The sequence below is a fragment of the Notothenia rossii genome (genome assembly GCF_949606895.1).
Source record: "Notothenia rossii genome assembly, chromosome: 8".
Lineage (NCBI taxonomy): Eukaryota > Metazoa > Chordata > Actinopteri > Perciformes > Nototheniidae > Notothenia > Notothenia rossii.
In genome coordinates, this window is record NC_136906.1 from 33,998,506 (window position 1) to 34,026,005 (window position 27,500).

Here is a 27,500-nt window from a genome sequence, read left to right on the forward strand (position 1 = left end):
GACAATATGTTTTTCAAATGTAGTCATAATGGTTTTAATTTATTTTATTGCCAAATGGGGTTGCATTATGCCATTAAATATGTAGTACACTTGCAGAGAAGCCCATTTTAAATACACTTTCACCTGAATTTGACTGCTTTTGATATGCTTCAACTTTCTTTTCTTTTACCAGACCCACTGCACATAGTTTAAAATAATTCAGTTTGCAGTATAGTCAAACTACTTCGTGCATTTAAATGTACCTGAGTAGGAAACACAAGGGTCTGCCACTGTTCTCACTCTGTTGTTTTTTTACTTTTTACCATTAAGTGGTTGTGTGAAATACATTTTGGACACTCTGTCTTGTCCAGGTGTTGTTTGTCTCTATGTCAGACAGTCTTGTCTCTCACAGCTAGCAGCATCTGGGTGAACAACTCGCACACACTCACACACACACACACATACTGCACACACACACACACACACACACACACACACACACACACACACACACACACACACACACACACACACACACACACACACACGCGCGCGCACACACAAAAAGGGTTTAATCAAGTCAAAAGCTTCCAGCTGACTGCTACACAGGAAGTCAGATGAATTCACACACTCATCCGTCTTCCACACTGCTCTCTCACACACACGAACACACACACACACGCACACGTTTCTTTCACACACTGTTTCCACATGCTGCTGGTAGGACTCGTGCCTTCATCTGCCTTTATGTTTGTGTACAAGCCAATAACGTGAAACCAGGAAGTAACACAACACCAATGCAAAGCTGATTTGGGTGATTTTTTTTTAAATCTGTCAACAGTGCAGTGTTTGGTTTAGGCCCTTTCTCTTTTGATTTGCCAAAACCACTGGAAACCAATATTGTAACAACCCACACTTCAAGCATTCTCAGAAATGTGTTTGTCATCTGCAGAACAGATACACTTTTTTTTGGCAAATAAAACATAATCCGAATAGACGGCTGTTACATTTCACGGTCACCAGTCGTTCTATATCGTATAAGGCTTCGCTCTCTAAGGCTATCGCTATTGGGTAATCCCCACTGCACGTGTGCAGCACTGAAAGACTTAATCCACGCCCACCTATGACGTGGGCCCCACCTTCGGGCTCACTTCCGTATAAATTGGAAGTAGGCCCTACAATCCACTCCCAATTTTATTCAGCACTCCGTTGCAGAAGCACTGTCAGGCACAAAGCTCTTTTCAGAGCTGTTTACTAAAAAGTAGGGCCGGGACTCGATTAAAAAAATTAATCTAATTAATTAGAGGCTTTGTAATTAATTAATCGAAATTAATCGCATTTTTAATCACATATAAATATTTGACCTGAGAACAGTGAGAAGCAATTTTTTTCACATGGATTTTAGTATACCATTGAATAATGACTGAATACATAAGCTTAAGCAACAAAACATTGTTTATTTTTTTCAAGGTGGTACTTAACCAAGACCAACAGAAAAGTGCAATTTTTGCCATAAAGTGTAGCAATAGCATATTTAGGAATATAGTACATTTCAGAGATTCAGGTAGCCTATAGGTAGGTAGACCTTCTGTAAACTATAACACTTTGTTTTTTAAGTTAAACACAATACTTTCAAGTACATTCAGAACATTGGAAACCCTGACTATTAGAAAACATCTCTCTGATGCTTCAGAGGCCATAACAGACATTGTTGATTTACCAACAGTTGATTTAAAAAATCTAATCAATTTCAGTCCAACGCTCTCAATAACCTTGGCCAAAACAATAAACAGTTCAACATAAAGTGCCAGTTGCACCAACAACGTAATAAATAGTTCAACATAAAGTGTACCATTTAAAATAAAATAAAACAGTGCCAGTGATTGACCTCAATCCCTCCAATATCCTGATGAAAAATAAAATCTCTCTGTTGCATAGGCCACTGTTTGATCAACGCGAATTGGGTGTGGGTCCTTGTACTCCGAGTCGGGCTAACGTTCACGCTAGCTTCCACGCCAGCTGCTATATGTTTTGAATTGAGGTGATACTTGAGGCTTGATGTGCTGCGGTGATATGCGAATTCCTTTTTGCATAATTTGCAAACAACCGTGCTCTTATTGACGCTTCCATCCGTCCTTTTTTTAAAACAAAATGTCCCATCCACGGGGCCAACCAAAGCGGTCTCATCAGCTTCTTCGTTCATGTTTGACTATTGTTCACTGTGGTTTGTTGTTGTCTGAAGTCATGAACGTTAGTTGGTGCTCCAGTATAATCGTTACCCCTGAAAGTCATCCAGTGAGAAACGTTCCGCGGTGCAAAAATAAGTGGGATTAAAATGCGTTAATTTTTTTAACGCGTTAATTTTTGTGTAATTAATTAATCTTAATTAACGCGTTAAAGTCCCGGCCCTACTAAAAAGCAAACATTCCTGGTTCCCCTGGGCCCCTCCTCCCTCTCCTCCGGACGGGGGAAACAGGGCGTGGGCCCGGGGTCAACCCGACTTATGAGTTACGACCGGAGCTCGCGGTGTGAGTCCTGCCGGGGATTGGAGCACGCAAACGCGGCTCTCACTCCCCAGGTGTCGTGCACTCATTGTGTCCGTCTCCCTCTGGCCCACAGACAGTGGAGAGCGGACGCTCCTGTCGGCTGTGAGGCAGCAGGGCTCACGGCTCAAACCAGCTGTCTTTAAAACCTGTCGGTTAAGTAGACAGCCCGGGTTTGTTTCCTATGTCACATATGTGCCTCCTACACACCTCCGCTCATTCCTCAAGCTGGTTTGAGCGTGAACCTCAATATCCGGTTTACGAGTCTTCTCCTAAACGGCGACATGATGAGAGCCGCTGTGCAATACAGCGTGTGGAGGTGCATAAGCCAGCTGTTTGCTACCTGTCGGTTAGCAGACAGCAGGGCTCGCCGTTTGAGCCGGCTGTAACCTGTTGGTTGGCGCGGCAGCAGAGCTCGCGGCACAAGCCAGCTGTAATTAACCAGTCGGTTATTAGACAACAGGGCTTGACGTTTAAACCTGATGCTCCTAACCTGTTGGTTATAGCAGCACGGTTTTTCCTCTGTCCCAGATGTGCATATACTACACTCGGTCGTAATGAGCCTAGGGCTGTTATTACGCACTGTGTGAATAGCACTGCACACACCTCCGCTCATTCCTCAGCAGGTTTGAGCGTGAACGTGCCTCAATGTCCAGTTTACGAGCCTTCTCCTAAACATGACATAAGGAGAGCCTGTGTGAAATGCAACGTCTGGAGGGCTCTGGCGTGGCTCGTCACCATGACAACCACAGCACATCCAGAGCAGGTTCGCGCCTTGAGTGACGGCGCGTGTGTTAGATGAACAGAGGGAAGTTAGTATGCAGCAAGGCTCCCCGGTTAAGCCGGCTGCCAATAGCCTATTGGTTACTTGGCAGCATGGCTCGCTGCCTAAGCCGGCTGGGTTTTTTAACTTATCGGTTAATAAAACAGCAGGGCTTGCTATTCAAATCCGTCTACATTAAACTTTTTGGGTTTAGGCAGCATGGATTTTTCCTCTGTCTCAGACACCTCCTACCCACGGTCGTAATAAGCCCACGGAGGGCCATTATTACGCATCATGTGGACAGCACTGCACACACCTCCGCTCATCCCTTAGAGGTGTTGAGGGTGAATGCGCGGTTTACGGAGTATTCTCCTAAACAACGACATAACGAGAGCCTGTGTGAAATGCAGCGTGTGGAGGGCTCTGGTGTGGTTTGTCACCAACCATAGCACATCCAGAGAAAGTACACCCGGCGCTATCAGAGTACTCTATGGTACTCAGGGTGGCGGCGCGTGTATCTGATGGACAGATGGATGAGCCGGCGGATGGGCAGAGGGTAGTCTCTGCAGTTCGCCTCTCCCCCCCACAGTTCTACGGGATACAGGGAATCCTGTCATCCCAGGAACAGTGTCTCACGCTCCGTGCAGAGCGGCAGGAACTCGGGCTAAAGAAAGCCTTTTTCCACGGTTCCTCAAGGGGAAGAAAATCTGGGTTTTTACTCCCGCTATTTTCTGGTCCCGAAGGAGACGGGGCGGGGGGAATGAGACCCATCCTCGATCTGTCAGTGTCCAACAAGGGAATGGCCTTTTCCCATGCTGACGATCAAACAGGTGCTGGAGTGTGTTCACCAGGGAGGTTCACATCCATAGTCCTGAAGGATGCTTACCTCCACGTAACCATCATCCCGTAACACAGCAAATTCCTGGGTTTCTCATTCCTGGCTCCACGCACTTTTTTCAAAGTGGGTGGAGACGGTTGGAGCAGCTACTCAGAATGGGGATGAGAGTGTTATGTTACCTGGACGACCGGCTGTGGCTGGCACGCTCCAGGGAGGAAGCGGTTTTGCAGACGATACAGCTCGTATCTCATCTGTCAAACCTGGGTTTCATTATCAACTGGAAGAAGAGCTGTCCTCTTCCCTCCCAGACATTTAACTGGGAGTGGAATTGAACTCAGCCCGCATGAGAGCGCGACTCTCACAGCAGAGAATGGAGAAAGTGACAGCTCTCCTCCGGTTCAGCTGTTAACCTGTCGGTTAGCAGGCAGCACGGTTTTTCCTCTGTCCCAGATGTGCCTATACTACACACGGTCGTAATGAGCCCAGGGCTGTTATTACGCACTGTGTGAATAGCACTGCACACACCTCCGCTCATTCCTCAGCAGGTTTGAGCGTGAACGCGCCTAAATGTCCAGTTTACGAGCCTTCTCCTAAACAGAGACAGGATGAGAGCCGGTGTGAGATGCAGTGTGTGGAGGCACACAGTGAGGAGACTTCCAGAGGTGGTTTATTCGCCTGCGTATCGACCCTGTGCGTCAGAGGAGACGCATGGTGTACATTCCTCGTTCCGTGGGTTTGGATTTAACCTACTGGAAAAATCTCCATGTCAGTGGGGGTGCCCCTGAGCAGAGTGACGTCACACACCGCAGTGTTCACAGACTCATCTCTCGCAGGCTGAGGAACGTGCATGTCGCAGGCAGTGGGGGGACAGTGGCCGGGTCACATGTCCCTCCGTATAAACGTGCTGGAATTACTCTCTGTATGGAAAGTAAGCCAGCACTTCGCCCAGTTGCTGTACAATCAACATGTGTTGATTCGAACAGACAACAAAGTAGCGATCAGTGCAGCTGCTGAACACACATCCTACACAGCCAAATGGACAATGTTCCGTTTGGTGTGTAGGGAAAAGCCTGGACCCCGTTGGCCCCATGCCTTGTGCTGTCGTTCCTCCAGCTGGACAGGAATTGGCTTATAGCACGGTCAAAACATATGCTGCTGCCATTTCATCTTGCCACGTAGGTTTTGGGATCAGCACGGGGTTTAGTCACCCTCTGACAAAACGTTTTCTAAGGGGAGCACAGAGACTCAGACCTGTGTCACGCGCTTTGGCGCCTCAACGGGATTTGGCTTTGGTGTTACGCGCACTGGGTAAAGCTCCATTTGAACCTTTAGATCAGGTTCCCCTGAAGTTTTTGTCAGCCAAAGTAGCTCTGCTCTTGGCTCTGACATCAGCTAAAAGGGTGAGTGATTTGTCTGCTCTCTCTGTGGCTCCGTCATGTCTCCAGATCCAAGGAGATGGCAGCTCAGCTGTTTTGCGCCCTAAACCAGCTTTTATGCCAAAGGTTATCACAAGCTCTTTTAGATTGAGAGTGATAACTTTGGATGGCTTTGTTCCTCCTCCTCACACATCAGACGAAGAAGCCACATCTCATCTCCTCTGTCCCGTGCGCGCTGTCCTGCTATATTGCACGCACGGCTGCGTTACGCAGTTCCCAGCGTCTGTTTGTGCATTACAGAGAGCGCTCAATAGGGCAGCCTCTGCACAACGCCTGTCAAACGGGCTGTGTGAGGCTGTGTCACAGGCGTATGTCTCCTCTGGGATAGATTCCCCGGAGAACATCAAAGCGCACAGCACCAGAGGATTTTCCTCCTCTACAGCGTTGCACGGAGGAATGACAGTGAAGGACATTTGCACTGCTGCATCTTGGTCTTCCCCCTGTTCTTTTATTCGTTTTTATTTGAGGGATGTTTCCCATTCCTCTCTGACACACTCAGTACTGAGTGTCCTGTCAGAGTGAGTAATGTCAGGGACTCAACTGCGTGCCCTCTCTCCTGCCTGTCGGCACTCAGAAAGCTGCCCTTTTCCCCCTCTTTGATCATTTTAACAAGTGGGACTTTGGTCTCTCCTTTTTATAACGACAGGTAGCCTATTTAGCCTACCTTCTTTCCCTCATGGAGAATATTCATTTTTTAATGCTATATTCCCTGGGAATGTGATGCTCCCTTACGCATGGCGAAATGGACATGGGTTATTAACTGAGTAGGTGTGTTTTTTGCTTCTGGTAACGGACGGACCAGTGGGGCGTAGACTACATCCTGCTTCGCCCTTAACCCAATAGCGATAGCCTTAGAGGGCGAAGCCTTATACGATATAGAACTGGGGTTACGTACTGTAACCCAGCTTCTATAAGTATAGGCGCAGCCCTCTAAGGTTCGGGCCCCACTGGCTCCGCAAATAGCTGAAGAAAAGCTGTTGTGTGGGAGTGGATTGTAGGGCCTACTTCCTATTTATACGGAAGTGAGCCCGAAGGTGGGGCCCACGTCATAGGTGGGCGTGGATTAAGTCTTTCAGTGCTGCACACGTGCAGTGGGGATTACCCAATAGCGATAGCCTTAGAGGGCTGCGCCTATACTCATAGAAACTGGGTTACAGTACGTAACCCCAGGTTTGTGAGCTAATTGATCCACTACAGGCCAATTCTAATAACCAACAAATCAATAATGATAAACAATGTTGATTTCTTTCCATGGAGCTGGCATGAAGCTACTTTGGATCAGTACATGTATGATGTTAGCCTCAGAGAGGCACAATTCCAGTTAGGATTCCTGTTCAGAGTTTACAGTTTCACTCACATGTGGACTACTTCTGCTTTACACGCCTAACAGAATGCATCAAATTATAAGAAGAGGGTGAGGGTTAGGGATGGACAACCAATTAGTAAAAGACAAGGTTTTGATCATTACTGACACTTCTATGCATGACAAGTTGTTTAAGTTACAGGTTATTTGCTGTAAACCAGGCTCGCAATCCTCACATAATCTATCGATAACAAGAGAACCATACCAGTGCAATGAAAAACAAAAAACACACATCTTTTCTGGACGAAGGTACGTTTTAACCGTTCGTTTTTTCGTTCTAATTGAATACAAAAAAAAGCAGAAACGGATCGTTTTTTTTGTTTTTCAATTTTGCCCCAAAACGAAAAAACGGAAATTCAGCTCGTTTTTTCGTTTTTCTGTTCTTACTGTTAAAACAAGTATACCACTAAGTGTTTCGTTTCCATAAGTGGGTGTGTCTCCAGCGCCTCCTTGCTTCTGATTGGCTAGTGTGCCCTATGCTTGCGCTGTACTCTTCAAAATAAAGGTTCTACGTCTTTGCCTTTAGACTGCGTTACAAATATACGTATATTATTATATTCATACATACAAGTACAGAAGACAGTCTGTCCGTATGTCTGTCTTTCTATGTATATGTCTGTCTCGATGTCTTTCTATCTCGATGTCTGTCTGTCTGTCTTTCTGTAACTATATTTTAGAGTTTAAAGCGTAGCCACTTTTACTCCACTACATGTATTTAAACCTTTAGTAACTTTACAGATGTGGATGAATGATGTGAAATGTAATCAACACTTGATTCAGACTTTAGTTCCACCTGGAGTAAATTCACAAGCTACCCTGCAGTATACAAAGTCATTCAGACTAGCTGCACCTTTACCAGCTTTGAGAACACTTTCATGATCAATCATTAATAAACATATCATATATATTATTCTGAAATGGACCAATCTGCACAATGACTACTTTTATTGTCGCTACTTTCACTATATTTTGAAGAGAATACTTTTTCTACTTTTACTTGAGGAACATTTTGAATGCAGGACTTTTATTTGTAAAAGAGTATTCTTACACTCTGGTACTTCTACTTTTACTCAAGTACAAGACCTGAGTGCTTCTACTTTTACTCAAGTACAAGATCTGAGTACTTCTACTTTCTGTCACGATTCTCATGTTATGTCACGTTTATAGTTTTGTAGGTTTGGGTGTTTTTGCTGTTTTCCATGTCATGTTTTCCTTTGGGTTATTGTCTGGTCCTTTTCCCTGTGTTTTCCTCTTGTCATTAGTTTCCCTGGTTTGTCTAATTGTCTGATTATGTTCACCTGGGCCCCTGTGTTTTCTCCTCCCTCCTCACCTGTGTCTTGTTGTGTGATTGGTCTTGTGTGTATTTAAGTTTTGGGTTGTCTGTCTGTCTTGGTCGGTTCGTCTTGTTCCATGACTAGTTCTGCGGTGAGTGTTCTGTTTTGTCATTGTCTATATATACATCATAGCCTTGAAATAAAGGAAGTTTCAGTTTATATCTGCATTTGGGTCCTGCTTGTTTCCAGTAGCGTGGCGTGGGGAAAAAATTAGGGGAAGCCAATAATACGTCCTTTCTTTTGGGGTGGGGGGGGGGGTGTGGTGGTCAATGTAATAACGTAACCAGATGAGTGATTACAGCGCCCGGTATCATTTTACACACATTTGTATCATACAAATGCAGGACTTACACACGCCTGTTATCTGACCGACAGGTCCGCACGCACTCTCCAGCCGAAACTCTAATAAGCATTCATTCACAAACAAAATCAGGAGACCTTTAACGTTTTACGTCCGGTTCGCTCCTTTGTTCCTCGCTGTACACAGCTCCAGTTTGGGCATTGGCCTGTCATCAGATTGTATTTGTTGTTGCTGCTGCAGCGGAAGTTTAGTACAATTATTTTTGATTAAATACTCCAAATCTCCACCCTCCATAATTGCACTTGCTTCAGTTGCTTGCTACTTTCTAACGGTGGTGAGAGTGGTGCAGTGACGCTATCTATCTTCTATCGATTAGATTTATGATTTGAAAATTATAAAAGTAGGGTAGACATGTGGATATTATCCGACTGAACAAAACGTGCATTTATCTAACAGGTTCGTTTTCCACTGACCTTATTTTGAGCTATTTTCCAAAATCCTATGGAGAAATCCCATTGCTATTTTGTCGAGGGAAACCGAGCGCAGCTTACTTCCGCTTTTTGGGACGCGTCACTGCACCACTAAGTTGATGCGATTTGATTGGATTGTGAGGCAAGGGAAGCCAGCCGCCTCTGGCTTCCCTTGGCATGGCCCTGACCAATCACAGGTTGGCAGGGGCATGACGTGAGCCTCACCTGATTGGTCAATCCCTCCATTTTTTTTCACCAAGGGAAGCACATTTCGGCTGGCCTCCTCTCGCAACAGAGAGTGCAATATACTGTTTCACCATAACATCTAGAGGGGCGCTGTTTCACTCTTTGTAAAATACTCAATGAGAATGGGGGAGAGACGGGCCGGCAGCAACACACAACAAAGAATTTCCGAAACTAAACAAAGTGTTTTTATTTATTTATTAAAATTATAACTACAATCCGAAAAAACAGGGGAAGCCTGGCTTCCCTTGGCCTCCAGGAGAAAACGCCACTGCTTGTTTCACAAACCGTGACAGTACGAACGACCTGAAATATGGGCCCAGCAGATCCTTTCGAGCAGGAGATATTGGAGTTAACCGTTGCTTTGGCTGTCTGCTCTAGTCGATGGTTGGGACCGTCCAGGGGTCAGCAGCGAGAGGCTGTTCGGGCTGAGGCACACCAGAGGGCAATGGAGAAACCAGGTTTAGTTAAATTCTTACCTGGCTGGATTTTGGACTTCCTCTCAGTGTGTGATTCCCGGCCTGCTAGCCCCAGGCATGCTAGCTCCATGTCTCCCAATTCCCAACCTGGCACCATACGCTTTGGTGGGTTCCGTCTGAAGTCAACCCGTGCTTCTGCCCCAGTTCCTGCTCCTGTCCAGTAGTCATATTCTGGAACTCGTCTGGCTTATGGAGGTCCACGGAGTATTCAGGCGGCTGCTAAGAGGAGGAGTCGCAAGGCCAAGCTAGCAGCTCAAGCCCCAAAAGCCATGGTTCCGGCCTCAGAACCGTACCTTACAGCCATGTTTCCGGCTCCAGAACCGGACCTTACAGCCATGTTTCCGGCTCCAGAACCGGAACTTACAGCCATGTTTCCGGCTCCAGAACCGGACCTTACAGCCATGTTTCCGGCCGCAGAACCGGACCTTACAGCCATGTTTCCGGCTCCAGAACCGGACCTTACAGCCATGGTCCCGGCTTCAGTGCCGGCTCCAGTAACCATGGTCCCGACTCCGGCTCCTCGTCACCTGCTGACTCATCGGCCGACGCCAGCTCCTCGAGTCCTGTCGGCGTACCGGCCGACTCCAGCACCTCGTCTCCGGTTGGCTGTCTGTCCGACGCCAGCTCCCCGTGTCCTGATGGCTGTCCGTCCGATGCCAGCTCCCCGAGTCCTGTCGGCGTACCGGCCGACTCCAGCACCTCGTCTCCGGTTGGCTGTCCGTCCGACGCCAGCTCCCCGTGTTCTGTTGGCGAACCAACCCACTCAAGTGTCGTTGGAAGTCCCGCAGACTGCCTTTCTGCCGGGGGTCCTGCCAACTCCATGTCTTGTCCCGTTGGAGGTCCCGCAGACTGCTCTTCTGCCGAGGGTCCTGCCAACCCCATGTCCTGTGCCGTTGGAGGTCCCGCAGACTACTCTTCTGCCGGGGGTCCTGCCAACTCCATGTCTGGTCCCGTTGGAGGTCCCGCAGACTACTCTTCTGCCGGGGGTCCTGCCAACCCCATGTCGTGTGCCGTTGGAGATCCCGCAGACTACTCTTCTGCCGGGGGTCCTGCCAACCCCATGTCCTGAGCCGTTGGAGGTCCCGCAGACTGCCCTTCTGCCGGGGGTCCTGCCAACTCCATGTCCTGTCGCGTTGGGGATTCCGCCGACTGCTCTCCTGCCGGGGATCCTGCCGTTCCTGTGTCCTCTTCCATGGGGGATCTTGCCGACACCGGCTCCTGACCGGCCTCCGGAGCTGTCGGGTCTTCACCCCTCCTAGGACTGTGCCTTGCCCCCTGGCCGTCCACCCGAGATTCCCTCCATGGACTCTGCCTTGCCCCCGGGCTGTCCGCCCGAATTCCCCTTTTTGAACTCTGCCTTGCCCCCGGGCCGTCCGCCCGAATTCCCCTTTTTTTAACTCTGCCTTGCCCCCGGGCCGTCCGCCCGAATTCCCCTTTTTTGAACTCTGCCTTGCCCCCGGGCCGTCCGCCCGAGACCCATCCTCCAGACCCCCTCCACCCACCCTGCTGGATTTTTGTTTTTTTGGGACGTCTGGAATCCGTCCCTTGAGGGGGGGGTTATGTCACGATTCTCATGTTATGTCACGTTTATAGTTTTGTAGGTTTGGGTGTTTTTGCTGTTTTCCATGTCATGTTTTCCTTTGGGTTATTGTCTGGTCCTTTTCCCTGTGTTTTCCTCTTGTCATTAGTTTCCCCGGTGTGTCTAATTGTCTGATTATGTTCACCTGGGCCCCTGTGTTTTCTCCTCCCTCCTCACCTGTGTCTTGTTGTGTGATTGGTCTTGTGTGTATTTAAGTTCTGGGTTTTCTGTCTGTCTTGGTCGGTTCGTCTTGTTCCCTGACTAGTTCTGCGGTGAGTGTTCTGTTTTGTCATTGTACATATATATCATAGCCTTGAAATAAAGGAAGTTTCAGTTTATATCTGCATTTGGGTCCTGCTTGTTTCACAAACAAGCAATGTCCCCATAGTTCCTTGCAAATTCTTGTTCAGCTGCTGTCTGGTGCTCCACAGTGGCAAATGGGTTTCTCCCAAACAGCGACACTCGTGTCAGAGAGGACCCCACTTCCTGATGATAGCAGTCTGCAGCATCTGTAGCTTCAGGCAAAAGATCTGCAGGCAGTCTCTTTGGGCACCCACCATGAGCAAGTTGATCTGGGATACCCTTACCTTAAAAAAAAACACAAATAAGTGGCCATTGTCAGTGTAATGTTACATATCATGCATAAAAATGAACCTCACACAGCGTATAATCATAGCCTGTGCTATTAGTACACTTCTTACAAACTTTAAAAGGTACGTTTTTAATTTGACTGTTTATGTACTTACCAGATATATATGTTTCATGCAATAAGAGCAATCTATAAACTAGATAGTAGATATGTCTTTACTCAGACAATTATTGAAATATTGTAATATTTGCCACATTTAAACATTTCCATCAACCTAGTGTAAAAAAGGGGATACAGAGAGAAACAAATGTAGGATATAAGTACAACTTATAAAAATGCATAAAGAAGGTCATTTGTTATGGGGCTTAAGTAACATTCTGAAAACTGCTATAAAAACCATGGATTCTGTGTGCATTCCAGGACTGCACCATCCGGTCAAGTCCAATTTTGGCTACCTGACAGGTAAGAGTGGACACACAATATCGTGTGATGTTGTCTTCGAGGTTTAGTTCCTCCTGGTCAACAAGGTGGTTGAGTGCGCCTTTCAGAGGGTAGTTTACCCTGTTGTTTACCTCTGGCCACATCTTTTCTATAATATGATTCTGTAATTTAAAGTAAACAAAAATGAGAAGAGTCAAATGTAGAGAGCACATTGTAATTTCCCATTTTTAATTTCCCAATTTCTCTCCCAATTTCCGGCTTTGTATTTTATCCATTTCCTGTTGTATCCAGTTCAAAAGTACTGTGTATCTCTCCTATGTCATAGGAAAAAGCTAGCAGTCCCCTAGAGAAGTTTAGTGAACGCCATGGGTCTATTGACAGCTTTATCAGCTAGCAGTTGGGTGAATAATGGAATGAGATCAGAAATATTTTATTTGTCTCGCCACAGAGTAATTTACATGATTACAACAGATAAAGTGAGGAATAAAAGACAAAAATGGCTATGTGGGGATTGTCCACAGTATTGAGTATGTAAGTCGCTTTGGATAAAAGCGTCTAACAAGTGACATGTAATGTAATGAATGAACACGTTGATTGCAATTAAGATAAAAAAACAACTTGCCTGTGTTGACTTTGTTTGCATGTATGGCTGTCTGCCTGTGTTATTCTGGTAGTCTGCCAATTTCTCCTGCACGAAAAGAGTCAAGTAGAATTATTTTCCATGGTCTACTCGGATTTGGTCCCACATTCCATATCGTAGGACAGCAAAACAGCAATACAAAAGTCTTATGACATGTAACAGAATTTCATGTTTGCTGTTACAACCTAAGCATTGCTAAATCAAATTTTGTACGCAGTTAAAATGTTGATCTCATCAATCAATTACCAAGTAACGTACAATATACAGTGGTTACCTGTCAGTAGTTTTCGATTTACAATATTTTTCCCAAATAAAACTGTTAAAATAAAGCTACATTTAGCCATTGTGTTTTTATTTAGCTAAACATTTACTAAATTATTTACTGTCTGCTGTTTGCAACCTTTTTATTAGGTTATTATTATATTATTATAACAGAAACAGGGCACTGAAACTTACTGGTAAACCTCTTGATATATGGTCAGGTTGTTTTTCACTGGCATGGTGGAGTGGCTTACAATGTTGCTGGAGAATCCGTCCACGGCAAGGACGTGGGTCACCCCATACATCACCAGTTTCTCGTTTTGGTCAATGTGCAATTTGTGACCCATGTACTCTGCACTGTATGGCACTGGATTTAAATTCCTTAATCTCTGAGGAATTAAACACAATGTTATTGTTCTCACAATATGTTCACAGCAATGTACAATACAGGAAAATCTAGATGTTTTTTAATAATACCTACACAATACCGATCTGCATGATATGGCTGGTTAGTTTCTCTGAGGACACGACCAACACGCCCCTTGATGCTCGGATTCCTTTTGAGGCCAGGTAACCAGTCATAATTTTTCTTCCATTTTTCGTCCAGTCTGAATTTGTAAACACAAAACTAAAACTAAATAGGACCACGGTACGTTTTAACCGTTTGTTTTTTAGTTCTAATTGAAACCAAAAAAAAACAGAATAGTTATCTCATTATTATTTACACAATTATGTACAAAGTTATTAGTGAGTATTTCTGTCACATCATTGTTAAGCCTCAACTCAGCTCCTACGTCTCAAAGAAAACCCATAATTCAGGGCTCGTTACATTTGTTTGTATTGTGAGAATAATCAAGATACAAATTAAACCAGGACTTTAGTCCACTGATGTATTGTTCCCCCACGGACAAATATCGGGGGTAGTAGCTTCCGGAACCGGGAGTTGCATTGTTTTTAGCATTCACAGTAGGATGTAGCATATCAAGCAGCATTAGTGAAGAGATGGATAAAAACGTGTGTAGTTATTGCATAGCTTTTTTGTCGAGGGAACCAGAAGGAACTTACTTCCGGGTTTTAGGACGCGTCACTACACCACTCTATTACTATGAAGTAATAAGTACAATACTTGAGTAAATCTACGTAATTACTTTACATCACTGAATTAAGCCATAGGCCTACCTCACCTCAACAGCTGCTTTAGCAACCTCTACTTCCAGTTGGGAATCGTGCACTCGCTCTCTGCCTATACCATTTTGGGTACAAAAGCGACGGATGTTTGTTTGGGAGAACCCTTTTGTTAAGCCACATTCATACTGGAGATGATCGGATATATTTTGATCAGTATAACCATCTTTTATCATACTTTGTATAACTTCTCTGTAGGCCAACAAACTGGACTCCATTATTATTAATAAGGAGGGTGACTATATTTCCCGCGATCAAACTTTCCTGTCATGCGCACAGCAGTCCTGGTGTAAATTGATGGTACATTTACGGCACAATGCCGTAAATGCACCCTGTGTAATGCACACATTACCGCCAACAACGACTTGTCCGACACGGCGATAGCAATATATTGTTAACAATAAACACGGAGATGGAGTCATACTTTCCTTTCAGAGGAAGGCAGCGGGTTACTCTTAAAATAGAGGACATGCGCGTCGACAGAATCAGCCGCATTTTTCAGGTATTTTTAAGAGATCCGTGATTAATTATTGATTGAACAGGCACATGGTGTGTTAACGTGTAACAAGCTAACCTTGTTTCAATAGCAATAAAGCTACGAGTAATCTGGACGAGAGTCAGTTAATCATTCAATTTAAAAACAAAACAATATTTAGATATCACATTGTAAATGGGGAAGGATATTATTAGGATGTTATCGGATTTTATCCTTAATTTGGTGCACAAAATAGACATGGCATGAAAAGATGTGAAAAGATTCAATGATAATTATTTTATATGAACTGTTTTGCACAAATAACTGCATAACTATAATTGAACTTTTCAGAAGTGAAGCAAGAAGAAACTTCAATAACTTAAAAACAGCATTTACTTGGTGACAGCCCTGAGACAATTTAGGAGAGACAGCAAGCGCATTTCGTGGCATCTGCAGGCAGTGGCAAGTACTTCCGGCAACTGCCACAGAGGCCACTACTCTGTGGTATCTGTGGTAAGTACTTCCGGTGTCAGTACCAGATGTGTTCGGGGTACCATATGTGTTCGGGGGCCGTCTCTTACCAATGACGTCACGCATTGTACGCATTGTGATTGGCTGTACGGTAATTTACCCAGGGGTGCTCGGGGGCAAATCACATCTACAGATCATGACGAACCGAATTGAATTATTCCTATGCTCCTAGCGTGTGAAAATGTTTGTGAAAAACATGTTTAAAAAAACATGAAAACGGAGCAATGGCTGTACGCCATTGGCTGTACGGCAACTCAAGAGGACCATCATACACGGTCAAATTCCGAACATTTAAACATAGCCTACACTTCATTCTTTACTTTGTCCGTTATTATATGTAGAAGATGAACTTCCTCTCTGAAAGGTCCCAATGTGTTCATTTTGATGGGCTGTCTTATGAGTGGTTAAACATCACTAAAGATTTTCTGACTTCTGACTGCTTTGGATATATAATTACACCACAATAAGGTTTTACTATCACAGTGGACTGAGATTTGTGACAAACTGTAAAGCACTTACGCACAAGGGCGCCGGAAGCAGGGGGGCCAGGGGGCCATTGGCCCCCCCACTTTTCAGCCCTGCCCCACATTTTCGCAGCAGCAGATGCCGCGGAAAACTGTACAAATCCCGTTTCAATAATTCCCCTCTACTCTAAAGTCGCATCTAAAACGCGATCTGATCTAGCTGTGTACATTTTGTTATTTTTGATTGTTATATTCATTCTCACTAGCTTCAGGCATGTTTGAAGCTTGTAAAGGGAAGATGACAGCTCTCACTCGCCACTCTGCTGTTCCTCAGCGCCGCTCCCCCTCCCTCCCGCTGAAATTATGAATGTAAGGTGTATAGTAATCATAGATAACACGGCAGGGTCCGTTACAGTTTGTTTTTATCTGATTTCAAATAAGCAAAGTCTTGGCTTTCAGTACATTAAACTTGTTTTGGCAAATTCAGATGATAAATAGGCCTACAACTTTGAAGCTTGTAACGGCATAATTACAAGCGGAGAACGGAGTAATTTAACGTCACTGCAGGCATAACAACAGCCGGTGTTTCTTGTGAGTCTTTTTCCCGGGAAACAAACACAATACACACAAACGCAAAAATACACAAACACACACGTATATACACGCGGCGCGGAACACTGTACAAATCCCGTTTCAATAATTCCCCTCTACTCTAAAGTCGCATCTAAAACGCGATCTGATCTAGCTGTGTATATTTTGTTATTTTGTATTGTTATATATATTCAATCTCAGTAGCTACACGCATTTTTTAAGCTTGTAAAGGGAAGACCACAGCTCGCCTCTCACTGGCCACTCTGCTCTTCCGCAGCGCCGCTCCCCCTCCCTCCCGCTGAAATTATGAATGTAAGGCATAGTAATCATAGATAACACGGCAGGGTCCGTTACAGTTCGTTTTCATCTGATTTCAAATAAACAAAGTCTTGGCTTTCAGAATATTAAACTTGTTTCGGCAAATGCAGATGATAAATACAGGTTTGAAGTTTGTAATGGCATAATTACAAGCGGAGAACTGAGTAATTTAACGTCACAACAGGCATAACAACAGCCGGTGTTTCCCGTGAGTGCAGTAATCCAAACGAAAATATCTTCCCTCCGTAGTATTTTTGATCATTTGCTCCGCTAATAATCAATCAGATCGATGGATTCCAGAGAAGAGAAACACTTTAAAGGCCTTTTTCTCAAAACGATGACTCTGTAACAGTCATTATATAATGTGACACATTTTGCTTAATATTTGGAGTACAAAAACAATCCTGATCTCATTAGAAAGCTAGGAATCAAAATGTGTCTTCGGGTCAATGCGAACGATTTGGATGGAGCAGGTCACTTTGCATTAGGTAAAATAAAGCAGGCAGACATAACAGGAAGAATATGTACATTTTAACCCAATCAAATAGGACATTGTCACACCATTCAAATGTATCCATGTTAATTACAACCAATAAAAAAGCTTAGATTTGTTTATTTGTTACGTTGTTTACTTTATTTGTTACGTTGTTCTGCTGTGTGTGTCAGCCGTTAACCTAGAGATATAAAGAATATATACACTTGCAAACATGTCAGAAGAACCAGCGCAGAAGAAAACTAAATACGGTCAATCTAAACTTAAATTTAACAACTGGAAGGTCACATCCCTGACTACCACATCTCCGGAGGCTGGACCTTCTTCAAACAGCGAAGCCAGATGAACCCAAAAGCAGCAGCTCTAGTCTGCGGCCGCAGAAACTGTCAAAACCGCCGCCGACCCCACCGCCGCCGTTGTTGAACCGAAACAGGCTGGTTCCAACTGCATGGAGGTTTGCTGTCGGGACATTGAGGCGGTTAAAGCTGTACAGCTAACTATCAGAAAAAAGGAGACCGCTAGTAGATTATTTGGGCAAAGAGAAGGTACTTCAACGCAGAATGGTACAAAAACAGAGTGGTTAATTCTTTGCAAAACCACTAAACGATAGTGATAAATTGCGATGTTAACAACCTCATGATAACCTCATCTTTTTTTTACTTCGGATCATACCTGTGTTTAGTCTAGAAAAAGGTGAATGTGTGCATTTTATTATAAAATTGTGTATATTTACAGACTGTTGCAAACACTAAGAAGCTTATAAACATCAGGTTTAAAACTAAGAGCTTTACAAAAAAGTAACACAATTAAAGATGTTTGGAGTTTTATTTGAGTTATTCATTTACATTTTTTGTCAAAGAGATGCTGATTTGAAACCGTTGTAGCCGTTACGGCATTTCCTGTTTCTGCCGGAGAGAGGGGAGTTTGTCCCAAAGCTTGCCGCTGTATTTACTCCCTCCATCTGACAGGAGGGAGCCTCATGTGTCACTCCACGGAGTTCACTCCGTCACGGAGGGGGAGTGTCTAGGGCGTAGTTTGGGATTGGGCCATACACACGCACTTTTTTTGGCCCCCCCAATTCTAAAATGAATCCGGCGCGCCTGCTTACGCATCACTGTACACTGTAAACCAAGGCGGTTTTGCCATCACTTACTGTACTGAGGCTCAGTCACTGGTACATTTTCATTTAGAAAAGCCATGTTGGATAAAGTACCATCTTATATCTGCTCCCTGATCTCTCGGCAAATTGAAAGTACTTATTGCCTGAGATCTCATGCTGTGGTTTTATTAAATGTGCCAAGTGCTAGGACTGTCTTAGGGAAGAAAGCTTTTAGATGTGCAGCTCCACTAACTTGGAACAGTCTGCAAAAAGAATGTAAAATTACCAAGCTGGTACCACTACATGTTTTTAAAGCTCGGTTGGATGCTCCACAGTCAGATGCTGTTGATACCTGTACATGTGGATAGATATGTAAATTGTAATCCCTGTATTTTTTGCTGTATGATGTCCTTTTGTTGTTCTGTTGTTTATGTTTTTATGTCTTCATGTGGAACCTACTGCTGCAGGTCTCCCTTGAAAAATAGATTATTGATCTCAATGGGATTTTACCTGGATAAATAAAGGTTTTGAATTGAATGTCGAGCATTAACTGCAAGTCACTCAAATGCATAAACTGGAGAATAATTATGTTACAAGTGTTACAAAAAACATATCCAAGTGTAACAAACATCCAGTATTAACCTTACTGTTTTTTTACTAACAGTAACCAACTAATAATTTTCATGAAGTGCATATTTATTCCAAACTCACAATATATATATATATATATGTAATAAAACATAATGCACAATGGTACACAGTTTCCAAACTCTTTAGGCACTGGTCAGAGGCATTCATGTAAAGCAGATCACCAGAATCCAATACTGGTAAAAACGTTGCAGAGATCAAATGTTTCCTTGTCTGAAAGGAGAAACCTAATTTTAAAACAACATTTTCAGTGTGTGACTTGAAAGATAAGTTCTGATCAATAAAACCTAGATATGTGTAGTGACCCTTTCAATGTCAATGTCAGTCCCTTGAACAGTACAAATGTTGGGGAGAAAATAAGTTAACTTTTTGCGATTTGAGAATATCATGAGTTTGGAGTTGTCTGCATTTAATACTAACTTGAGTTGAGATAAATGGGATGGAATAACATCAAAGGCAGACTGGAGGAAATCAAGACTTGCTCTATAGAAGAGGATGAACAATAAATAACAGTATCATCTGCATAGAAATGGAAAGCAGCATTTGAAAGATTATTCGAGATTATTTACATATATGGTGAAATGATTGGTCCTAATATGGAACCTTGGCGCACACCCTTTCAAATCAAATCAATCAAATCAAGTGTTATTTATATAGCACATTTATAAACGATTTTTGGTCGAGCCAAAGTGCTGTACAAATAATAAAAATACCCTACAGTAAAGACATTTTACAGCTAATACAACAGCAGTTTGTTCAGAATATCAGTATGAGAAGAAAACGACACCCTTTGTCCTTAGACCCTCACATCGTACAAGGAAAAACTTCAAGAGAAAACCCACAGTTTAAAGGGAAAAATGGGAGAAACCTCGGGGAGAGCAACAGAAGAGGGATCCCTCTCCCAGGACGGACAGACGTGCAATAGATGCCGTGTGTAAATCGAGGAGATAATACATTTGCAACATAGGTAGACCGAATGTTAGGAAATGCATGTGTCTATAATAATAGGATGAATCCACGAAGATGTCAACAATCCTGTGGGAGCCTTCAGGGAGGCAGCACGACGAGACCCAGGCAGGACCGCAGAGACAGGTTCAGCCACGACCCGAAGTCCACGACTTAATCCAGAACTCAGGATAGAGGATCCAGGATGCGGGACCACAGCAAGAGGATCAGCCTCGACTCAAGATCACATCAAGACACAAAAGAAGAAAAATTTGGCTGGGTTAATCGGAACATGAGAATACACAGATTCAGACAGACAGAAGGAAGAACAAGCACTCCCTTTGGAGTGATTTTTTTTAAATATTGAAGTTAAATGCATCAATCTGGTGCACTTTGAGAGCAAAATGAAGAGATATATGGATACCTCTCAACATACATATGAAACAACTGTAAACAGATTTACTTTGTCTTTATGGATTCGATTGTGGACTTGATTGTGATTGCTGCACATTATCCCTTACTTAATAAATACTTTTTTTGATAATCTATTATATAGAAAAGTATATCATATTGATATATAATATATAATTTATTGATAATATATAATATAATCAAATATAACAATCAAAACGAAATAAGTAGTATTAAGTATTAGGGCTAAGAAAATATTGTACATGTGAAATAGTTGTATGTATTGATTTAAATTGACATGCATACGCTAAGAAAAATAGTCCGTTGTTACTGTTTGAACTAACGTACCAACGGCACTGAACATATTACATATTACCTACCATATTACGTTTTATACTTCTTACCTTCGATTTCTCTTGTTGTTCTTCTCCTCATTCGTCTTTGTTTTTCTTCAAGTTTTATTGTATTTCTTCAAGTTTTTATCTTGTGGGTCGAATGCACTTAAGCGTCAGCTAAATACAATGTAATGTAATGATCAAAAAAAACCTCTATACTCTAGACAGCGTGGGTAAATTACCTTACAGCCAATCACAATGCGTGACGTCATTACGTCGTGACGTCGTGACGTCACTGGTAAGAGACGGACCCCGAACACATATGGTACCCCGAACACATCTGGTACCGAGACCGGCAAATGCAACAGATGCCACAACTTGCCGAGGCATCTGCCGCTGCTCAACGGGAGTTGCTACAAGATGCCAGAGTAAGAGAAGTTTTACTGTAGCTGCCACTCGCCTTCCGTGGCAAATGATGCTATTTAAACCCGTATTTATCGTGTAAAATGTCGCTGTTTAGGCATGACTTTATCGAACTGATCTGTACACAGGACTGATAATCTTTACACAGGGTTGGGTTGTAACGGAATACATGTAACGGCGTTACGTAATCAGAATACAAAAATCAAGTACAGTAGCCTAACTGTACTCAGCTGGCGTTACATTTGAAAAACAACTAATCTGATTACAGTTACTTTCGTAAACCTGAAGTGAATACATTTTGGAATACTTATTGGAATTATTGGTGGAAAAGTTCCCTCACAAAATGTAATATTCATTACCGGCAGAACTGTGTGCACAGCACAGCAGCATATCTGTGAGGCCCCGCCCCCGCACGCAGATGAGAGAGAGATCTCTTTTTAAAATGATATTGAAAGTTAGAAACGGAGATGGTTCGATAAAACGTGCAAGATAACGTTTATGTAGCATTTCTTTATTGTCGAAATGATGACATTTCATAATGGGATAAAATCAAAGTGAATGGGCTGCTGCTGAAGGCATGGGCCAAATATAACTGTCCTTTGTCTAATTTATCAAGTAAACCTTAGCATCTCACTAGCAGTGGCAACTGCAATCAGTTACAGCTGCACTAAGTCTGTAGCCAAGTCTAATAACACCAGTTTACACATTGCTGTGTCAATACAGATATTTCATTGTTAATTATTTGTCTTTACTAGTCATTATACACCTGGTTTATCGTAGCAAGCAGTGGAAACTCCACTCAAGAAGCGACAATTGCCAAGGGCGTTGCAACCCTCACTCGCCAATATTTCATCATAAATATAGCACGTTTGTTTATTGTAGCAAACCATGCTCCAAGTAAAATTGAATAGAAATGATAATGTATAATCTTTTTGAAAAATAGAGATCGCACATCAGTCCTGTGTACAGATCAGTTCGATAAAGTCATGCTTAAACAGCGACATTTTACACGATAAATACGGGTTTAAATAGCAGCATTTGCCACGGAAGGCGAGTGGCAGCTACAGTAAACCCTCTCTTACTCTGGCATCTTGTGGCAACTCCCGTTGAGCAGCGGCAGATGCCTCGGCAAGTTGTAGCATCTGTGGCATATGCCGGAAGTACTTGCCACAGAGGCCGCGGAGTAGTGGCATCTGTGGCAGATGCCGGAAGTACTTGCCACTGCCTGCAGATGCCACGAAATGAGTCAGGCCCTACTGCAATTTAGTCGTACAGTCCAGCAAGACATTTATTTATAAACTATATCAGTGACATTTAGATTGATACTGAGGTCTGATATAGGCATACAAATAATCTTGAGGATTAACTACTAACTGCATGTTTTTTTAATACAATTAATAAACCACTACCACCATTGAAGAAACGACACAAAGAAAGAAATTATGCAAGGACACACATGGAAAGACAAAGAACAATGTAGTGATTGTTTAAAAGGAAATTGTGAAATATATATAACATGTTATTTTCTTTTAGGTCAACGCAGGCAGGTAGCCTTTTCATCACAGATGCCGCCAACGTTGCGTTTTTTCCATTGGATAGTGGGTGTTTCTGCTCTCTGGACCTCTCTGATCACGGTCATTATGAGGTTCATGGGGAAAAACCTGGGGAGACTCAAAGGATCCAGACAGAGCCAGCTGAGTCACGGCCGTTTGCTTTTCGTCATAGTCAGCCAATGTCTACTGCAAACATGAGTCAGTTGACTAGATCAATTAGCACCCCTCGGTCATTTCAAAGGTAATTAGATGCCCATTTCATACGTTGGCATGCTTTAGAACAGGGGTGGGGAACCTTTTTCCTCTCAAGGGCCATTTCAATTTTTTCAACATCCTCCGAGGGCCGTACAAATTATTGACCTCTGCTAAAAAGTACTAAAATCACAGCCCATTCATTTCGCCTTTCTTTCATGCTGTGCAAAGAAACAGCAACCTCTGAATCCAGATATCTCACCACGGTTGTGGCATGACCACCAAAACAGAAAGATATGGACACAAGATGTGTGCAAATGTACTTGGTATCCTATCCATGTGAACATGATTTAAGTGGGGGGGGGGGGGACCAAACCTCCTCTAGGGGGGGTCCATCCTCCCCCGGGAACATTTTTTTTTTTAATGTTGAAGTTAAAAGCATCAATCTGCTGCACTTTGAGAGCAACATGAAGAGATCTATGGATACATCTCTCAACACCCATATGAAACAGAACTGTAAGCATATTTCTTTTTCTTTATGGATATTTTACAAATCACTCTCCTTTCAAACTGTATTTTCTTGTTTATTAATAACAGCTTTTTTTTATTGTCATATAGTATTGTATACCTGTTTACTTTATTCTCTTATTTTGTTATAACTATAATGACCATACAAAGATGTGCATTTAACTCACTGGTTGGAGAAAAAGCTTCTTATATTCGTTAGCATAACTAGCTAACCAGATGCTAATAACAAGAAAGTTATTGACTGTATGATCAGTATGACAGATGAACAGATCGCCACTGGGCTTTCAACTAAAGACACAGCCACCGAGCCACGCAAAAACTGCGGCATGTGTACGGCTCTTATGGGTAAGCCTACTGCAATTTGTGAAGTGTTGGAGCCGTGTTCTGGTGCTCTCCGTCAGAACTGCACCCCTGTCAGACGAGACATATACCACGTGATGACACGTTAGGCTCGTGTTGTGTTCAAGGACCCTGACCTTGGCCAGGAAAAACAGGCACTTGCTTGTTTAATTTTTTTTGCGGTCTAGATTTCTTTAATTTTTTTCTTTTCTGCGTGTGTTTATAAATTACCTCGAGGGCCGTACCAAATGGTCTCGCGGGCCGTATACGGCCCGGATGCCGGAGGTTCCCCACCCCTGATTTAGAATGTTACGTTTTAGTCAATGTTGCTAACTAAATGTGTGTCACTGTTCTTTTTGCATTACAGGTCAATACATGTGTCAGAAATAATGGATGGAAAGATTGTTTCCACAAGGGTGGTCATGATCAGATTTGTTGAATCAGAGGCAAGCGTTCCACTGATCACAGGAAAAGTGAATGTGGCCATGGGAGAAAGTGAGGAGTACATCCTTACAGACACCGTTGGGAATGAAATCGTTGAGTCTGAAGGGACAATTGGTAAATATAATTATTCTATATTTCATTTTCATTTGTGCAAAAGATAAGGGTCTGAAAGTGCTATCAGTACAACAATGTGCCCCTTTTAACATTTTATTTTCATGTGTCTTTACTCTTTATTTCTCTCATAAAGGGTCTTTGTACTGGAAGCCGAATGCAAGAAAGATCCATGCTGTTGAGAGCTCTGCTTTCAGGCAATGGCGTTGAAGAGGCTCAAGAAGCAGGTGTGGTTGGATAACAAAACTGATTTTGTCTGGAAATGGTTTGAACTGGTATATCAATAGGGGAAATAATGTAATGTGTAAAGAAGGGCTAGCACTCAAACTGAAGGGTCACGATATGCAGCATTTCACTTTATTTTACTCGCTAAAAACAGACTGGCAAACCCTCTCATTATTTGAAAAAGGCTGTTTTCTGGCCATTTAGCATTTTTGCAGGTCAAGGGCTATATACGTTTGCCATCTGGGGCAGACATGCATAAGCATGGGCTTCACTGTAGCACACCTCAGTACTCTGTGGGTCAGCACATGGTATGAAGAGTCACAGTCAACATCCGTTCTACAATCAGCATTTATAAACAATATCCTTTAAATGTAATTTCAAGAAATTAAATGTTTCCACATGCTCTTGTTTATTTAGCATCATCTAATTTGCCATGGAATACATAACTTTCTTTAATCTCTAATAAAATGAAGAACAAATCTTAAATGACTGCTAATACTTAAACTATTTTCAAAATGTGACAAAAACAGAAATGAGCTATCTGAAGTCCACACACTGAGCAACAAGGTGGAGGAACTGCTGGATGCATCCCAAGGCCTGGAAGAAGTCACCAGGAAGATGTCTGACATAGTGGCAGCCAGCCAGGACTTGGTAGTACCAAGGCCAGAAGTCAAACAGGCATTTAGCTGTTTGATCTGCAGAGGGTTTTTTTTCATCTTCTCTTTGAATAATGCTCAGTGTAACAAACAGTATTTAAAAAATAAAACGTATAGGTGCCGGATTTTCATATTATTCTAAGTTAATCTTTTCAAATCTATTTCTGAACAGTATCTTTCTCAGTTTGAGTACATGCTTCAGAAATACAGTCCATGACATCAATCAGTAACTATCAGCATATCTTTAAAAACCTGTCTTTTTTATTTTTAAAGACACAATGACTGGACCCATGTTTTCCTCCTGCTGCCGAAGCATCGTGGGATGCAGGCTCTGTGTGGAGGAGTGGAGGATAACATCTCCCCAATGCCTTAAGTGCAGGGATCAGGAGCCAGTGTATACCCAGGATGCTGGACTGTCTGCAGCACTGGATGCTTTAAGGGCCCTACCCTAAAGTGGACAGCAGTTCAGTCGTTTATTGTTAAGTTTATTGTTAAGTTTATTGTTTATTGTTAAGTGGTGTGTGTTCAAATTCCAGGTTCCATGATATCATCATACAGAAAATTATTGTTGTAGTTTTCTTTAGCTGTATGACTTGTTAATTGTTCATCTGCAATGTTTAATAAATGGGAAATTGTTTGAATGCGTGTCCATGGTATGTTTAATTATGTTTCTAAACACAGGCAAATAGCTGCATACGTAAGGCAATACAATCAAACACTATTATTTTATCATCCACGCACCAACAGAACATTTGGAAATCAACCATTAATCAGAGGTTGTCGAAGTACTCAGATCTTGCACTTGAGTAAAAGTAGAAGTACTCAGATCTTGTACTTGAGTAAAAGTAGAAGTACTCAGATCTTGTACTTGAGTGAAAGTAGAAGTACTCAGGTCTTGTACTTGAGTGAAAGTAGAAGTACTCAGGTCTTGTACTTGAGTAAAAGTAAAAGTACTCAGATATTTTACTTGAATGAAAGTAGAAGCACACAGATCTTGTAGAGTAAAAGTAGAAGCACACAGATCTTGTACTTGAGTCAAAGTAGAAGTACCAGAGTGTAGGAATACTCTGTTACAGTAAAAGTCCTGCATTCAAAATGTTCCTCAAGTAAAAGTAGAAAGGTATTTTCATCAAAATATAGTGAAAGTAGCGACAATAAAAGTATTCATTGTGCAGATTGGTCCATTTCAGAATAATAGATATGATATGTTTTATAATGATTGATCATGAAAGTGTTCTCAAAGCTGGTAAAGGTGCAGCTAGTCTGAATGACTTTGTATGCTGCAGGGTAGCTTGTGAATTTACTCCAGGTGGAACTAAAGTCTGAATTAAGTGTTGATTACATTTCACATCATTCATCCACATCTGTAAAGTTACTAAAGGTTTTAAATACATGTAGTGGAGTAAAAGTGGCTACGCTTTAAACTCTAAAATATAGTTACAGAAAGACAGACAGACAGACATCGAGATAGAAAGACATCGAGACAGACATATACATAGAAAGACAGACATACGGACAGACTGTCTTCTGTACTTGTATGTATGAATATAATAATATACGTATATTTGTAACGCAGTCTAAAGGCAAAGACGTAGAACCTTTATTTTGAAGAGTACAGCGCAAGCATAGGGCACACTAGCCAATCAGAAGCAAGGAGGCGCTGGAGACACACCCACTTATGGAAACGAAACATTGAGTGGTATACTTGTTTTAACAGTAAGAACAGAAAAACGAGCTGAATTTCCGTTTTTTCGGTTTGGGGCAAAATTGAAAAACAAAAAAACGACCCGTTTCTGCTTCTTTTTTTTTTTTCAATTAGAACGAAAAAACTAAACGGTTAAAACGTACCTTCGTCTTTCTGCAAGGGGGGTGGTGATAACTAAACATTCACATGGATTTTTAAAGTTCTATAGAACTTTCAATTTTCATTGTACCTCAAACTCAAATTATTTTCATTGCTTCCCTAGGCTAAAGCAAGAGATTATCCTTTTGAAAATCATAAAAAATATCATCATTGTAATATTCCCATATAAAGCCCAAGAATGAAAGTAATGTGAGGGAGCAAAATTCATTTAGAGCCAATCTGAGGAACACGTTGGGATGATCAGACTGATCCAAAATGCACCACACTGATTCACATGACAACCACAGTAAAAAAGAGCAGCAATGCACATCATTTACAAACCTCCTGTACACTTCCAACTCTATCCCCTTCAAATAATGTTTCATCTATGACGACTACGATACAATCAGACAAACAGGATCCTTATTTAGA

The 27,500-nt window shown here is 42.6% G+C and overlaps 2 long non-coding RNA genes and 1 pseudogene across 5 annotated transcripts in view; 2 read left to right on the plus strand and 1 right to left on the minus strand.

The window, feature by feature from the left end:
* LOC307017354 overlaps positions 1–27,500 on the plus strand; it is a 527,538-nt gene that overhangs the window by 353,676 nt on the left and 146,362 nt on the right. The window lies entirely within an intron of this gene.
* LOC307014294 lies at positions 11,692–13,191 on the minus strand (annotated as a pseudogene). The gene is made up of 4 exons: positions 13,181–13,191; positions 12,981–13,143; positions 12,315–12,519; positions 11,692–11,915 (listed from the first exon to the last, which is right to left on the minus strand). The product of its transcript is annotated as an uncharacterized misc_RNA (transcript).
* LOC307016101 lies at positions 22,284–25,866 on the plus strand. 3 transcript variants are annotated; one of them, XR_013801762.1, is made up of 3 exons: positions 22,284–24,347; positions 24,481–24,571; positions 25,100–25,866. It is a non-coding gene; the product is annotated as an uncharacterized lncRNA (long non-coding RNA). The 3 variants fall into 3 exon arrangements; XR_013801763.1 differs by having other exon boundaries at positions 22,284–23,438; positions 24,157–24,347; positions 24,481–25,866; XR_013801761.1 differs by having other exon boundaries at positions 24,481–25,866.